We start from the raw sequence: 17407 nt of genomic DNA, 5'->3' as shown, positions 1-17407 counted from the left end.
AATCCCCAAATTAAAAATCTTGATCTTATAACTTTCTATTATCTTATAACAATTCTATTATCCCGACACTGATACATCTCTATTATCGTCGAATATCAACCATAAGACATTTATCTTTTTCTATATGTCGAATGTTGTTAACAGCGAGACCATGCGTAGTCTACTGATTCAACAGAGACGAAAATGTCGAGGTGCTCATGTCTCTCGATCTCGAAAGAATGCATCATGGCCACGCATCGACCAATCTCAGTACCAGACGGTCTTGTGCCGGTCTAAGGGGGAGAGCTTGATCGTTTGGTACTGGTCCGCGTCCCGTCAGGGCTTGAATGGGACATGCCCACCAGACGGAATAAAATGGCTCCCTTCGGTGAATAGGAGTAATACTTAGGTGCAGTATGTAATTGTTTTTAGGGCGAATTTTGTGTAATTAAAATAAAACTAGTGGCACATGGCATTGTGCCATAAGACAAATTGTTGGAACTTTCCTTACCAAAATTGAACATTCGAGAAATAACTTGTGGGAGAAATAAAAATAATTACAATTGTTTTGAATAATTTCAAATAGATTATTTATTATAAATGCATACTGTTAATCTACAAGACTACAAGTGCTTTTTAAATTGGGCGACGAGCGTATTCGACAAGTAACTTATGTGTATGTTTATAAGAAATTTGTTCATTTTTTAAGTTTGTTTTTTTTCTTGATAATTTCAAAAAGAAAGAATTTTTTTCAAAATTTTGAAATTTTTTTAGAAGTCACGTTTTTTTTCAAATTTTGTTAGAATTTAGAAATTTTTGAAAGTATTCGATTTTTTTTGAAAAATTCGAAATATTCTCAAATTTTTGTAAGAAATTTTTTTTTTAATTTAGATATTCTTTGAAATTTTTCAAAATTCAGTTTTTTTTAAATTATGAAACATTCCGAAAATTAGAATTTTTTGAAAATTTGACTTACCCTACGGGAATAACACATGTCTACCAAGAAAAACTTGCATGAATTGGGTGTGCGGCATATGTTTTCCAATGTAGTTTTTACCTCTGAATTCGAATCTAAACTCAAAATTGTATTGTATTTTATCGTTTACTGGCCCTTTATCACATGAATAATTGTGTATCAAAATAAATGATCTATTAAGTTTTTTTGTAGATTACAACAGTAATTTGCAAACATATTTTCAGATATTCAATTGTAGACATGTTTGTAAATTACTGCTGAATTATATAAAAAAAACTCAATAGATCATTTAATTCAAACTCAATAGCCATTTTAGGTAAAAAGAATCAGAAAACGACAGTAATTATAAGATATTAATACTAACATTTTTCGCACCTTTTTGCTCCGTATCTTCGCCTTTGCCAAAAACTAATCAGCATGTCTCTCCGTCAACAAGAATCAAACGATTAATTTGAATGATTCAAATCGGTCGATACGTGCTCTCGGAATCGTGGTCGCAAAATTGTATCCAAACATAAACACATACATTTTTTTCTAAGGTATGCTAAAATGTTTAGAATCCTTTGAAATGTAAAGTTTCAATTTAAAAGCAAAGGAAATAAAAAAAAAACTTATTATTTTCAATTGTTTTGGGATTATTATAAGATATACCTTAAAGTATATTTTACGAAAATTATTATTAGTTATTATTATTAATTAATTAATTACGAAAAATTAACAAAATCATTAGCGTTTACTGGATATAAAATTAAATCCCTTAACAAAAAAGCCTGATATCAAGCAGTAGCGATATTTATTTTCACTTAAGGGGGAAGCCTGCTTTAGAGGCTTAAATAAAATTGATTTTTTTTCTCAAAAATGTCTTCCAAAACTAGTCAAAAATATATTCCTATAATTTCAGAAACAAATTCAAATTATTTTCGGAATTACAGAAGAAATAGTGAGCAAGCGTCAAGCATGATTTCTCGGTTTTGAGTTTTTTTGATTCTTCCTAATTGGCAAGAAAGATAGAAAAAAAACTAAACGTCCTATCGCATCGCAACGAGACAAAATTCATTGTATTCAGAATTAAATCATATTCTCGTTGAACCTAAAAAAAACTTTAAAAAAGTTATAATTAACCCACTTTTTAAACAAACTAAAGAGAAATTTTGTATCAAAAAACATGATTTTTTTTTCCAAGTTGTAAAAAAATGGTAAATTTCTCAATTTTTTCTGGATTTTTTAGGTTCAACTAAAATCTATACTATTGAATAAATATATTTGTTTTAATTTTTTTGTTTCGGATGGAAATTGTGACCTGCATCTTTCCCGCCAAATGACAAGTGCACGCTCGTGGCGCATCGGCAAAATGCTTGTACCCGGCATATTATGACATATATTTTAATGAAAAAAATTGAGAAGAATGTTGAAATATATAACAAAAAAAACTGAAAATTTCGTTTCAATTGAATATTTATTTCCTTCCCTAAAAATTCTTCAAAAAAGGCGATTGAAGCCTCTAAAGCAGGCTCCACCCCTTAAATCGAAAATATGTTGTTTCAAGCATCGTTCCATCTAATTAGATAAGATATGATCGCCACTATTAGACTGATTCTAATAATAAAAGAAAATCTATCAAAATATAGATAGTTTAACCGTTGGGTTATCGTAGCCGTTACGAAGTTCTGATTGCTGTTAAAATGGGAATAAGGCAGGGCGGGGCACATAGGTCCAATTTGACTTTGAGCAATTATATAGTGAAAAGCAAACCAATAATATCACAACAAATAATACATATCAATCAAATAACTATCTGACTATACGCTCAGTAAAACTAGCTGCTCATTCATCATTGTGTAAATGTGTTGTTTTTATATTTTTCAAAAATATGTCACCTGATCTTTATTGTCCCATGGCCTGGGTATAAAGGGACAACTAAGTGGCAAACACAAATAATATCTTAATTTCGAACTTAAAGGGATTTTACGTAATAATAGCTAAATTATTTGATATATGCAACATATAGTTTGATGGGAACAATTTTTGCAAAGATTACACCGTTCAGCAGAGGTTAAATAACAATTAATTTATCTCTTTCAAAATTACCTTTTTAACTTGATTATTAATATTAATCTTTCATTTGAGATAATATTCATTATTCTTATTCAAAAACCTGAAGTATTAGTCAAGAAAATGCTTGAATTGACTGAATCATGATTCTGCGATTCAGGAACTAATAGACAGTAATACTATTAGAAGTAGTAAGTAGTAGTAATATTAGATTTTCGTTACAAATTGCAATACTGAAGATGAGACGAGCTCGTGATAACAGTAACCATAAACGTATCTTGAATTATAATTAATAAATATAATTATTGATAAATGCATTATGACTAACTAATGTTGAAGTCTCGTAAAATTCAATCCAAACAGTAAATTTTATTATCATCTGCGATAAGCGCGATCAGAACATTCATAGAGCATGTTCAATTCATTAAATTATTCTCGGCTCGTTAAATGTGAGATGAAAAAAATGAAATTTTATTACAAGAATAAAAGTGAACAACAATGAATGCGATTGCAAACGATGCATTGAAGCAATCGATTTGTATAGGAATCATAAAAACAGCGGCCTTGCGTTTTGCATCGTTTGTTTCTGGTTTTCTTAAACTGCGAGATTTGATAAGGAATTAGTCGGATATCCATATTGATTTAAAGGTATCCATGCACTTTCAGAAAATTTGAAGTCCACACAAAAAAGCATGGGCTTTATACAAATAAACTAAATCATTTTGAGCTTCAAAAGGATTTTGAACATTTCCGATTTTTCCATAATCAAATTCAAATTTAACTATAAAATCCGCATTTTAAAACTATTAAATACCAAAAATTGTCAATAAAATTATTCATAAACTTTGAAGTCCTAATCGCATTTGTAAACTTATTCGCTTGTTTTCTTCATTTATTAGCCTCTCAATACTAATTTACAACTAGTAGATTTTTTTGTATTATTGTTAATTTCATAACCTTTCAATCATTTTTAGTCATATCTTAATAAATCCATATAATAAGTTCATTAGTTCATTATAAAGATTTTACCAAATTTTCGCCAGTGTGCTTATGACATTGAAAATTCATTTCTCTGCTGGGTGTAGGTCATTTCAACATAAAAAAACATCGAGTTTAATAAAATCCATGTAACATTGACATCATTTTATCTATCGTTTGATATCGTTTAGTGATATTAAAAATTAATTATCACCTAAGCATATTATTATTTCCAAAAAATTATTTATTAACAATTCTAATTATTAAGAATTAATAATTAACTTCCGGTAGGGTAAGTTACAGTAATCATACAATAAACTAAAATGAAAATTTTTGCATATCTTTGCGTTTCAAAGGTTTCTAAACATTTTGGCATACCTTAGACAAAATTGATGTATGTATGTATGTATTTGTGTGTGTGTTCGTTTGCGTGCATGCATATGTATGGATTCAATTTTTCATCCGATTAGATTGATTCAAAATGCGGGTTCACCCGTTTCGGAGATACAAAGCAGAGAGTGCTAAAATTTACAGATTTTTAGAAAACGGAGCATACGATTCGAATTATTCTCGTGTTTAAATAATTTTTTTTCAAAAACAATTTTTAAAAATCATCAACATTTGCCTTACATATGCAAAAAATATGCTTGCGGAATAGATACATGGAACGCACTTATTATTAGATATGAAATAAGAAATGAGCAATGGTTTAAAAATTCGTACATATTACGTTTACGAACAAGTTTAATAATAATAATAAATTGTGTTTTCAGATTTATTTCCAATCAAACTTTCATTTTTCATACACTCAATCAAGTCTGGTCATTTGATCCGCTGTGGTAGGAATAGGTGTACGAAAAGCGGTGGTATGGTTAGTGTTAAATGAAAAAATATAAAGCTGTGTGGTAAAAATTAAATTGAACAGAAACAAATTCTTGAACGAGGGATGCTATGGTAACCGCGTCGTGCGTAGAGCGCACCTACACAATCACCTTCCTCTCACCGAATGTGAAATTAACCGACAATTTGAACAACATTATAAACAGTATATAAAACAAAACCTGATGTACTCTACTCATTGAAAATAGTTGTTCTACAAACTTTCGAAAACTTTGTACGACAGTATAAAAAAGGTTGCGCTAGCTGTGGACCAAAAGGTGAAAATAGAGAAAACTCTACATTGGCTCTAAAGTGCATCTGCCATCTCTCAGTGACAACGTGAAGAAATATTCTACGATCATGCTAAGCATTTTCTCGTACATTAGGAAACAAACCGTTACGGTTTGGTTTCAAAAATACATTTCGTGCATCTTTCATACATGATTCACAAAAATCTAAACAATTAAAAACAACTTAGGAGGTAAATAGAATGGTAAATAGAGAACACAAATAATAAATATTATACACAAAAAATTGAAAAAAAATGTGTATAATATTTTTATACTATCTAATAAAGATTATTGGAATGGCATAAAACTGCATAATTTAAAATACAAAATATATTATTGTATATGCGTCACAAAAATGGCGTTGTTTTTTCTTTCAAACTTTTTTCAAAATCTGCTTCTATGGGGGCGTCTATTAAACTACTTTTATTAGTCATTTCGATAATTGAGTAACAATAAAAATATTCATTCGAATAACTAACATGAGAGTTAGTAACAACTAACGTTAAGAGTTTAGCTGCTGTTTGCGGCATAGCTTCGATTCCAAGAAGTTAGTGTGCATAATCCAGATAGTTTTTGTTACATCGGTGGTCAATATATTTTCGATAAATACCAAAAAACTCTATCAAACTGCGTAAGGACTGCGTAATTCAACCACTTTAAAATAGAATTGCGCAATCAAGATAAAATATGGGATCTTCATACTATATGTCAAAATTGCGTAGTGTATTTACGTTAATTTAAAAAAAACTCAATCACCACGACTGTTTCTTCTGTGTAATAAATATTAATTGAATAAAATAAAAACCAAATGGTCATACCTAACGACCCCAATGATCGTAAAACACGTAACATCAACATCTTCTACCTACCATGTAATGGATTGAAAGATCAATGTTAAAAGAAAAGACGGGAAGAATTAAAAGCTGATATTTTCAATGATACTCAAATTACGCAACTCATAAAAAATCTACGTTCGCAAATTCTATGGATAAATCGAGAAGAAAACCAGAGTGCCAATCGTTTTGGTCGTAACAAATTTTCTGGTGAACAAAAATTCAGTAACTTTATTGAGCTTATCGAAAGCAAGCTATGCAATTTAGAAGATTCAGGATGTAACATTATCATTAAAATTCATTACCCGCACTCTTGAAGATGTTGGTGAGAAGTGAGAGAATCCAATAAGACATCAGGACGATGGAGGAGCGATATCAAGAAAGGAGCTAACGATGAGATGTTCAGGCTTTGTCCACGTTCAAAAATCATATAAAATTACTTATGACGAAATAAAATCAAATATGTGTTATTCTTTATTGTAATTTGAGGTAAAACTAGCACATTTGTGTATCTAAAAAAATAGAGGTGCTAGAAAAGTTCTTTAGCTGTTACTTTTTTCGGAATCAGCGTTCTCGAATTACTTGAAAACCCTGAATTGCATCATAATCATGTTATGTTATGTATAATGTTATGTTAACATAACCCAGTTGCAAAAATCACGAATTGAGAAATATTTTGAAAAAACTTACCTATATTGTTGCTCTACTCCTAAATCTTCTATTTATAAATAACATGTGTAAGTTTAGACCTCTTTTATCTATGAGTGTCGTGGAATGTTTATTTTGCTGTTGAAAAGACAAAAACACATTTAGTTAAAAATTTATGAAAAATTAATGTCATATTAAATTTTTTCCCAATTTTTTTCAAACCTATTTAAAAACCAATAATATGTAATTGTTCGGCATAAAATTTTAAAACCAGATAGTTTTTAAAAGTGGTTAACTAATGTAATGGTTAAATCAGGTAACCTAAGGGACCAATTCTCGGGTTAAAACTATGGTTATGTTACCGGTTTCATTTGTTGACCAATAGCATGAGTTGGTAGTCACAAACTATCAAACTTTGATGTTCAATTGAGAGTTTTGCATTATATCAACTTCTAAAACCTAGCCTAAAAGATATCAATATCATTTTCAATTCGCGCTGGGGTACTGAAACCAATATAATATAACCAAGAAGTGGTTACATCATCTTCGTCAAATTCTATTAAATTTTGTGGAAAAAATTTTGGCCAAGGGGTCCAATATTCTTTTATAAAATTCTAAGAATTATCAACCAGTGGCAAAAAAAAACACTGAGCTTCAGAAATCACTATTCTCATATTTCTGTAATATAATAAACGATGCTTCTGGCCATCTTCCTCTAAAGAATGATTATTAACAAAGAACAAATTAATAATAATAATTCCGCAATTAAAAAATAAAACTAGAATAAAATATTTCCTTTTATTTCTTGCTCAAAATATTACATATTCGCTCTACCATTAAAGACTATATATTGACTTCATTCATTTGTTCTAACACGAGTCTATTTTCTATATACTCTTTCTAAATCACATTCAAGATCATATATTGCATAGACTAATAAAACATCTGTTGAATAGTTTCCATTTATAATACTTTGTAGAAAAATAATATACAAAAGATGCAGATGAATATTGAATCTAACTATAGATTGATAATAGAGTATCGTTAAATTGATATGATCTAAGAAATGGAATACAAAAATAATCAATTCAGAGGTATTTTGGATGAGGTATTTTATTAAAGGCGTGTATATACAATTTTTGGTAAATTGCAAGCAAATGTATTGATTTGGAATGGTTGTCTTTTAAATCAATTGTGTTGTTCAAGAAAAATAACGAATATTGTTTCTTATATAGAACAATGTCTATTTTACTTTTCTGATGCTACATGAGCCTTGTTAATAAAATACCATTTAAATCTTATTTTGAGAAATTATAAATAAATATTCTTTATATATTTACAAAGAGAAGTACATATATAATATGAATCTTTTTATAAATTTTTATATGAGAAAATTTATTTCTAGATATGTATGTAAAAAAAGTATCACTTTGGGACTAATTAGATTGAAAATAGAAAAACCTTAGAAAATTACATTAAAGCTTTAATTCAATAATTTTGACACTGGTCAAATTGTAGAATAATTTAGGGGACGTCCATTAATCACGTGAGGCTTGAAAGGGGAGGTTGAGGAGGATTTTGACAAAATATCACGTGGGGGAAAGCGCAGGGGTCTAGTAAGATATTACGTGTATTTATTCTTTAAATGAATTTTAAAAAAATACCAACATTTTTTTTTTAATTTTACGATTTTTTAGGTGCCAAAAATACACGTAATTTTGGATGGGGGAGTAGTTTTGATTTTAAATATCACCACGTATTAGGGGTCTGAAAATCCTTAAAAATCGATCACGTGATTAATGGACGCCCTCTTATAATCATTTTGGCCTCAACAATCGCAAAAAGCATACTACTGATGCATATTAATATTTTTAACCATTTCCACTCGCGAATTCCGAGATTCGGCGGCATACGAGTGAAAACAGTTAAGTTGTATAGCTTATTTTAAACTTTTGATGAAAAATACGTTGGGTCAAACATTTGAGTTTTATGTTACCAGATATTTTACGTAAATTTGTAGAAATTCATCTTATTTACATTATGAGCGCTACATTTCGAAAATGTTGATCGCACGAAATCAATATCTTCAGATAACATTATATTAACGAAAGTTTGATTTCATGATTACTCCCAAATTGTGAATGAGTGTGGAAATCAAGACAATCTTACGATAATCATAAATGGGATTTATAAAATTTTCGAACCGCGTAACTGATGAAAATGATTTTTTCTGGTTTCTTTATAATTTCCGAATTCAAACTATATCATAAACCATGCAAAATTCTCGAGTATTGATTGATTATTTTGGCATTTATAAGTAATGAAAATTCTTATTAATACGCTTAAACAAATGCAATAGCTCTTCCATACAATAGAACAAGCCTTGCTTGCATTTCATCACAAATACACATTTTACAAAATTCATCAGTTCGGCCAAAATAATATCTTTATCAATATAGTGATTATATATTATTTGCGCATATATTACACGATATTTGAAATATTTTAATAAACATTTAACATTTGTACATCATATTGATAGTATTACACGAAACATTGATGAAGGGCTTCAGATTTTTAAATTATGAACAACGAAAATAATATAAAAGTGCCATTAAGGGGTGAATTCTCCAGTAAAATAGACCGTTGTTATGGCAACGCTTTGTTATGCTGCTTTCTTCATATTCATTCGCAGTAAAAACTGACAAATTGCTTTGTATTTGCAGAGCGATCAGGTGTTTTAGATATAAAACCAAAACCTAAAAAACGCAAAATCAGAAGTACATCTTTCTGATGTGTCGTGATAAAACATACGTGAAGTTCGTTTTTATGTGTGAAACACCTGATCGCACAGCAAATACATAGCATTTTTTTACTGCTAATGTATATGAAGAAAGCAACGTCTGATTGACAGAAAAATTGGCCCCTAATTCGCATAAGATACAAAATACTTCATATGAAAAAGAGCTGAAGTCATAACGAATAAAATTGTTCACACTAAACTAAATTTTACATTAGAAGTAAACATAAATTAATCTAAAGTTGCACAGATAATAATATAATATACATAAATTTTTTTATGCATCTATTGTACTACAAAACAGTTTAAAGGATGTAAAATCTTTCTATTGAGTGATTTTCTTATATTTATTTAGTTACAGAAATATTTTACGATATTTAACGTGTTCTCAAAATTGAGCAATCATTCCACACCTGACAAACAAGTTGTTTTGTCGATAAATTTGGCATCAATTTTGTTTACGCGAACTTGTAGTCTTGCATCACTTTCACTGCACATTAATAAGGTAGCTGAGCTGATGGCAAACATTTTTATGAACGTCGTAGAATAAAATTTACTATATTGTAGCTTACTCTAACGAGTATCTCTTACAACTTTTATGAACTGTTGTTGAACAAAAGATATTTCGCATAAAAATTGTAAAGTATTTATACTTTCTAGTACCATTGCAAAGTTGTCTTAAGTTTTGCGAATAAAATATAATTATTTGTTACAAAAATAATCAAGAAACATCACATTTTTGACTAATAAGACTAACTCAATGCACTAATTTCTCAAACAAAACTTTATTGAATGTAATTAATTTTAACAAATACGTTTTAGAAAATCGCACTGAATCGAATAAACATGCCGGAAATAATTCAGAATTACATAAAAATGACTCATAGTCATATTGTGTTTTGATCTCAATAATTGTAAGCATGACCTAAATATACACCTATTATGATGGAAGCAAAATGACTTATTGATTAAGGTACTTGTCTGTTTTAATCAGTAATTCACAAATTCAGTAATTCACAAGTCAAGTAATTCAACTATAAGAATCAGTATGAATAATGGTATTTTGGTGCGTACGAGGTGTGTTCAAAAAATACCCGGAATTTTTGAATCGCTCGCTTGTGAATAGTCTTGTTGTCAATTTTTTATTGCGTTGGAATTCATGCTCCTAAAGTTTGATGAAATTTTCAGCCATATTCACTATTTACTTTGTTTGTGATAGTCGCTAAAGTTCAAGGTGCTTTTATGACTCGGCGGTTTCTGCTAATTGGAAGAATTGAAGAGTCAAAGAATTTGTATTAAATTAATTGTAAAAATGAAAAAAGATAAAAATAAAATGTGTAACAATTTATGTGAAATGTTACAATAAGCAAGCCCAGTTACAATAAAAACAAGTGTGTCAAACCAGCATGTCAAAGCAGATAATCGATAAAAATGTTAAAAAAGTGAAAAAAAAAGGATTATGAACTATCGTCGAATCACAATTAGAGAAGTTGCTGATAAAGTAAGCATATTAATTGGGTCTTTTCACAACATTTTTTCAAATGTTTTGGGCATAAAATTGTTCACGCACCTGCACACTTGTCATCGCTTGTTTCTATTTTTTGATCAAAAACAATTCCGTAGTCATGCCTCTAAATCTCCATATTTCCCAGATATGGCTTTGTGTGACTTTGTTCTGTTCCAAAAGTTAAAGAAACCCATGAAAGGTCGGCATTTTACTTCCAAAAGCACAAATCTCCCACCCATAAAAACACGTCGAAGCTCAGCGACTACCATAGTAGACTAAGTAAACAGTAGATGAATTAAATTAGATGAAATTAGATTAAATTTTATAAAACTTTAGAAGCATGTATACAAATACAACAAAAAAATTGACAATCAGACTCTCCAGACTCGAAAAATTTAAAAGTTGCGTGTACTTTGAGAACACCTCTTACGTGAATAAAAACGCATTAGTTGAAATTAATGTCGTACAAATTCATTTAAACATAGGCAATATAATACGAATTCATAGAATTGAAAATTAATATAGAATTATATATTAATGTAACCATCATCTGCTAAGCTATGAAATAGCATGTCGTCAAATATGCGTCAAAGTACAAAGTTTTACATTCACACTGTACCACACGTCAACCCACATTGCATATTTTTATCACAGACGTATCTAAAATCTGCAACTAAAATAAATTAATAAAGAAAATCAAACAACAATTAACCCTTTCTACTCGGATGTATGCCGCCGCCACTCCGGCGGCAAAATACATATAAATCACGCAATTCGCGAGTGACAAGGGTTAAAACAAACTAAATTCACATATTTGCATAAATAGATTTAGAAATAATAAATCACCCATTGCAAATATTCGAAATAATTTGTTAATGCTATATCAAACGAAACATATTAAAACCTAAAATACTCCTAAATATACCAACTGAATAGATTACTTGTATTATGGATTCATATCTTAATATAAAGGTACATATTATATCACTGCTTATTAAATTTGCTCATCATTTATTTGTGAAATCGCATGAAAATATAGATATATCTAAGTGGACTTTTTTATATAAAGAAATATAATGAATGTATAAATCTGACAAGAGTCACCCGTAAAGTTTCACCCATACACCTAAAATAATTTGTAACTTTCCACACCAAAATAATAACCTTATAAAAAATATTGTAAAATATATCTTTGACTTATATGAAGTAACAGAAAAATAGTATCGGTCAAAAATATATTTCAAACGTAGGTAACTATTTGTTTCTCAAAAATTCAGTTCTTTTTAAATCTATACTAAATCCTCACTGTCATTCAAAATTTGAACTCACGACCTAGTCTCAAGGAAGCATTTCAAAGAGATTCATATAAACTATAGTTTTGTAACATTCCTATATAATAACATAGTTAATTTTAAAAACAAAATTGAAAATCTTTTATAAACAACCCGGAACAACATTTGGGATCACATAACATTACTGATGTTTTTGTGAAATAATAACATCTAGAGTTACTAATATAATTTGTAATATGAATAAAATCATGTTTAAAATCCTAAAATTACTAGAAACAACCACCAGTTTCTATAAAATGTAGAAAGTAAATTTATTTCGACTTATAACCAAATGTTAAAAATTTGTCGAGTGATTACAGATTTGTCACAAATTTCTAGCCTATTTGTATGACTGCCTATTAAATAATATCACTGCGCCACAAATAGTGTTTAACAGTACTTTAATATAAACATAACTATATCTACGACTGACAAATATGAATATAACAATTGTACATCAAAGCGAAACAATGTGTTTGTACATGACATAGGGACTATCACACAGATTCGTGTGAAAAGTTCTTTAGAACTTTCTACTAATGCATGCTATAGATTCAATATCGATCACTAAACAGTAATTCAATATGAAATGTTATAAATTTAGTGCAAAATACTGTCAAATTATCATTTATGTTATTTTTAGAAAGTTAAAAATTAATAAGGGAAATATATATAACGTTAAATATACAGGGTGTCCCAGGATTGATCACAACTATCATGGGAATTTTTAGAAAAAAGAATCATTAAAACTATGATCTCTTAAGTGCAACCTATAGCTTTGGTGAAACTGTGACCATTTGTTGATTATAGTGGTTAATTTTTATTAATTTTGTTTATCTAAACCTTGAATCGGTAATGGAAATTACATTGCTAAGACCATTGTAAAAAATAATAGCATAATTGCTTTAAGTTTGTAAGAATTAAGACTTTTTGTTTAACAAAATAACAAATTAACTTTTGTTCAATAAACTCAAAATTTTCTTCTTTGAGAGGCTTTCATTTGAAAAAAAAATGTATTAAAGTATGTTGGAAAATATCATCAAAATTTGATTCATTTTATCAGTATTGTAAAATGTTAAAACACTTTCATAATAAAAAAAATAAAGTAAAATAATAAAAATCTAAAAATAAGGGATATAAGATGATAGAACTTCCCACTATACCTTAGTACATTTTTTAAAGGAAAGGCTCTTAAAGTAGACCAACTTTCAAAATATGTATTAAGTATACATAATTAACAAAAGTCTTAATTCTCAAAAACCGGTACACCCTGTATATTAAAATATAATACTACAACAGCGCCAGATTTGACAATAAAATGAAGAAGGAAACATATCGATGTCACAATTTTGACACCATTGTCAATTATATGCATAAACCAGAGCACAAATATAATGAACCAATTATCTAACTCTAAATAAACGATGAATCTTATTCATGCATCACTCATCGTTTAGAAACATGAATCTACAGCATGCTTTGGTAGTTTTCAATTAGAATTCTTATTTCAACAGACGTTGGTCAAAAACAAAGAAATGATCTCCAAACCGTTTCAGCAAGTGGCATCAACTTCCATCTGAGCTATTGCTATTGCAATCTTCGAATTCAGGCATAGACAACATTCTACGATTCTGCAAGTAATTCAGTGACTTATCACCATTCTGAAGCTGATGGTTTCCAACTGCCCTCGACCTGTAAGCCGCAGATTTCAATCCAGCAGGTGGTAAAATTTGAGGAAGTTCTAAGATGTTCGATATTGTAAAATCTGGCTGAATAGACTCGTGCTCAACAACGCAATTCTTGTCTAATGGTAGCCAGATGGTTAATCCAAGTTCTGCTTCAATACCGCCCTAAGATTTTAATTTTTGCACTTCGTTTAGATTTTTTTAATAACTGATAACATTATAAATTATAAATAATGGTGAAAATAGCATGATCGATGGATTAACTTTAGCACTGAATTCACATTTTGCGCATACATAGTGTGCTTCATAAATGTGTAGTGGCAAAATGAAAATAATTATAAGAGAAGCAAAACTTTTAACGTTTAGGCGTCCTTGCGTTAAAATAAAAATATTATGAGAAAGAGAACGCCTCGTTTTTTTATCACTCCCCATGAGGTTTCACGAAAGTTTGCGCCATATTTAAGTTTTATTGACCATCCTCAAAACCATGAGTGATGTGTGAATATTAATCACGATTTATTATTACAATACATCACATACGCCTATCAAACGTTTAAAAAAAGTAATAAAATATTCAAAATACCTACTAGTTTTTTCAGTTTGTTAGGCTTTTTCTATAAACATATCAAAAAAGTTTTGCTTTGTCTCAGCTTCATTAAAAGAAAGAATAAAAATGTACGAAACTTTTGCAAGGAAAAGAAAAAGGGCGCAGGCCTTTTCAACTAAAATACTACAAATAAAAATAATGAATCAAATTCTAAGATGATATTCAAAAATGTACAACACCTCGCAAGAGGTATTTGTTACCAGTGCGATTTCAGAATACTAGAACAATAGATTGTCCTTAATTTTTCCTGGAACAAGATATTGCATTAACATGGTACATATTTAAATGTTAACACAGAAAGGAAAACAGATCAAATAAAATAATCGGCTATGTTTTATAATCAACCTGGTTTGATTATTCCATTCTTATTTGCTTTTTTAAATCACAAATATTGAAAAAAGTTATTATAAAATAGTTGCCGTTAAATTATTGGTAATATCGCGAATGTAATTTTGATAATGCCGCAAATTATTATATTAAAATTAAATCTAGCCGTTTAACTTGCCAATATTATTAGCGTTTGCCTAATTATAACTATCAAACTAGTTATTTATTTACGTATTGTATGTTTTATTTTATTAAAAAATATTGCTTAACAGAATAACTTAAATCATCAGATGTATAACCTGCAGTTAATTTTAAGGGGGTATTCTAGTGCAGAAATTCAAAAAAATCGTTTTTTTTTATTTCATATTTTCAAAGTTTAATTATCTAAGAATATGGGTACGAGAAGGTTTTTGAAAATTTCAATTATTTCGGAGATATAGGCATTTTACTGACTCGGTCTCCATACTGGTTTGGCTTCACGCAAAACTTTAAATGCGTTTTTCTCAGAACAGACTTTTTCAGTACTGTTGACACGATTTCTCGAGCTCTACTCGACCGATTCACTTGAAATATTCAGAGAGTCTTGTTTATAGACCTATCAATAGCCCGAACTATGATTATCCCCAAATTCCAATTTTTACTATTTTTAAAAAATTTAAGAAACTCAAAACACAGTAAAAAAAAACACTTTTTTAAAACAGTCGCCAATTTGTAAAAAAAATTCTTTTCACTCATCGCTAGTTCGGGCAATTGCGACATCATTGTAGATTAATAATATTTTTTATTTTTTGCATTTCCGATGGCTAGGAGGGCTGGAATCATGTCAAGACTGAGGTGCCAATTTTTGAGACCACCCACTTCATCAGCTGCCAGTTTTTACAATTTTCAACTTTTCTATTTTTTAATTTTGGTTTTGTATTTTAATAATATTAATAAACAAGTGGTAAAACAATGGATAGTAAAAACATTCATTGCTTTCTTTTACGACACTTTAAAAATGACCTAAAATTCATCGCTCTATACTAGAATATCCCCTTAAATTAAAATTGCACACGGCGTCCCAAATGGTTTTCGAAATATAGATTGCAAAAACAAGAATTACACAGAGACTCATTTTCTTTGGCAAAAGCTTGAAAAACCTTTTGTCAGTTTGTCCATATACTCAAAGAGTCTGTAAAAAATCTCTTTATAGCCTCATAGGTAAGGTAAGGCAATTACATTTCTTTAATTTGTATGTAGGCAGACAAGTATTTATCAATAAATCCAAATCATTAATATATTTTTTGTACTCTGTACAATATAATCATAGCGTTTTCTCTCCCTGAACCATGAAAATCCATTCGACAACAAAATTAGTATTACCTTAGGATGCAAGAAAACTACCCAACACCTACCTGTATGTCGGTCTCAATTTGTCGCCAATCATCACGCACCGTTTTGGCTCAACGCCAAGATATTTGCATGCTTCCAAAAATATCTTCTGATCCGGTTTCGCCCATGGTAGATCACCCGAAACTATAATGCAAATCGAATAACTTGTCAGATTCAATCTCTCCACTTTCTCACTGGGCGGAACTGGGCCATTTGTGATCAGGCCCAATAAATACTGCTTGGTAAGCTGATCAGCATCTTTCTGACGTTGTCGTCGATCGAAAGATAATAATATCGCAATTGCAACCATTTAAATAGACTCTCTGCGTTAAATGGTTGTATTGTTCGGGTGAGACTCTTAGACCAAAGATGGCAGCGCCACGTGTTTAGGTCGCATTCGAGGTTGTCGGGGCAGAGACGAAATGATTTCACATAGTTCTGGGTAATTAGGGACGCCTGCTCGCGAGATATGTTGTGCTCGTCGTGCAGTAATTCGGCAATCTGGAGAATAAATAAACAAGATTATCAGAAAAATAATCCCAAGTTTTCAAGATTTTCGCACTGCATATCTACTTTAGACATGAAATATCAAAGCGCCTCAGCGCCGCTTCGGCTCGCGTCGATTTTAAAAATATAAATCTTGGTACACAACGTGAATAAAATTTGTACTTATTGAAATCTTTATTAAAAAATCTGATATTTGATGTGCATATGTCTGATGATCATTGTTGACCGCCAAATGGCTTTTTTTTAACTTCCGTAGGGTAAGTATTGTAATGGGCCGAAAATCGGAATTGAAAATTTTTACATTTCTCGACGTTTTGAAGGTTCTGAACGTTTTGGCATACTTCAGAAAAAATGGATGTGTGTGTGTGTGTGTGTGTGTATGTGTATGTATGTATGGATACAAATTTTCGCCCACGTTTTTCGGGCGTACGGGATCAACCGATTTAAATGGTTTTTAAAAAACATTCGATTCCTATTGATAGGGAAAAGAGCTGATTAGTTTTTGGCGAAGGCAGGTCCCCGTTTCGGAGATACGGAGCAAAGAGTGCAGAAAATAGAAATCTAGTTTTTGAGTGAACGGAGCATCCGATTTGAATGATCTAAAAAACATTCAATTAGTAATGATTGGGAGAAGGGG

Source organism: Ctenocephalides felis, unplaced genomic scaffold (assembly GCF_003426905.1).
Source record: "Ctenocephalides felis isolate EL2017-DRISC unplaced genomic scaffold, ASM342690v1 CF-g0.4_SCAFFOLD_03571, whole genome shotgun sequence".
NCBI lineage: Eukaryota > Metazoa > Arthropoda > Insecta > Siphonaptera > Pulicidae > Ctenocephalides > Ctenocephalides felis.
Note: the sequence above shows the minus strand (reverse complement) of the source record.